This window comes from Frankliniella occidentalis, unplaced genomic scaffold, assembly GCF_000697945.3.
Source record: "Frankliniella occidentalis isolate FOCC.00 unplaced genomic scaffold, Focc_3.1 Scaffold90, whole genome shotgun sequence".
Taxonomy (NCBI): Eukaryota; Metazoa; Arthropoda; class Insecta; order Thysanoptera; family Thripidae; genus Frankliniella; species Frankliniella occidentalis.
In genome coordinates, this window is record NW_026267219.1 from 800,620 (window position 1) to 802,071 (window position 1,452).

Here is a 1,452-nt window from a genome sequence, read left to right on the forward strand (position 1 = left end):
GGGTTGGTGGAGGGGAGGGGTGCGGTGCAGCAGCGGGTGCGCGCGGCTGGGCTCTGACCTGGGAAAGGATTGACAGGCACAGGATGCGTGCCTCGGGACGTGAGTCGCATGCGGGAGCACCCCCGGGGCGAGGCGGGGCGCGGCGGGGCGGCAAGGAAAGTAGAAGGCAAAGGCGGAAGAGGCACAGCGCGGCGCCGCGTCAGGCCAAAAGAAACAGACATCACGTCAAGGCGTATCGACGGTGGAGCAAAGCGCGGCAGGGAGCGACGTCGCGCGCGGTCAGCGAGAGTGTGAGAGAGAGGGACAGACGGAAAGAGAGCTTCAAAGGAGGTTCGAGGGTTACGAGTAAAACCAGTCGGATGCGGTACAAGGCCAAACGTAAACCGTTGTCTGAACGATGCAAATATATAAAATAGCTTTGACGCCGACCTCTTGGCGCCAAGAGTGCACGAGACGCGGACGCGGACACACACCAAAGTTATCCCAGCGTCTTACTTCCCGTTCCCAGTCGGTCTGGCCCGGCTGGCAAGTTAACCCCCCCTCTCCAGGCCAGCTGCGGTCAAGTGTTTGGCCACCGCCGGGAGGTGCCAGCGCAACCCGAGCTGCGAGAGGCTCTCCGCTGCCAGTGGCAGGGTGTGCCCCCCAGAGGCACCCCACCCCGCCGCGCCACGCCCCGCCACACAGCGGTGCTGAGCTGATGAATTTTCGAGAGAGAGCCGCCGCCGCGCCGCCCTCGGTCCAGGACCATCCTGGGGTGAGTGGGGTTGGGCGCGCCCCGCTCCTGGGGTGGCAGCGGGGCTAGGCGTCAAGAGTGTACTGCCGGCAGCACACGCGCGGAAAGTGCCGGTGGAACAGGGGAGGGTGTGGGGCGCCCCTCTCGCTCGGCGCTTCCTCTGAAAGCCCTGAAGCAGTTACCGTTACCGATGCGATATTGAGCTGGAGCGGATGCCTTCACAGCGGTGGCGCGGGCCAGCCGAGTGGGCCAGCCCCAGCCCCGTACACAATGAGGGCCGAGGGAAAGGGCTGGAGCTGCCCCGCCGGGCCGCCGGGCTGGCGGCTGGCCCCGCGCCACGCCGAGCCACCGTATGGAAATAATAGTCATCATAATGGGGGCCGGCTTAGGAGCAACAGGGGTGGGACAAAGCACGGGGGGAGAGGGGGAGAGCGAGAGAGGGAGAGAGAGAGGGAGAGAGAGAGGGAGAGAGACAGACAGACAGAGACAGAGAGAGAGACTTTTCCAAGTGCTGCCGCCTCATCCCCCACTACCCATCCAGCCTCCTCCCCAGATAAATTGAAGACAACTAACTGCCACAAAAGACTGGCGGCGGCGACCCCCGCGCCCTCCCCTGTTCCAAGAAGCTTTCGCCCCTTCCCTGAACCACCGCAGCGTGCCACGCGGCGGACGCGCCGACTGTGCCCCGCTCCAGAACTTGTGACAAGACTCCCCCCCCC

At 65.2% G+C, this 1,452-nt stretch overlaps 1 protein-coding gene across 1 annotated transcript in view; it reads right to left on the reverse strand.

The window, feature by feature from the left end:
- LOC113204397 (hemicentin-2-like) overlaps positions 1 to 1,452 on the reverse strand; it is a 159,124-nt gene that overhangs the window by 139,017 nt on the left and 18,655 nt on the right. The gene's annotated exons all lie outside the window — the stretch shown is intronic.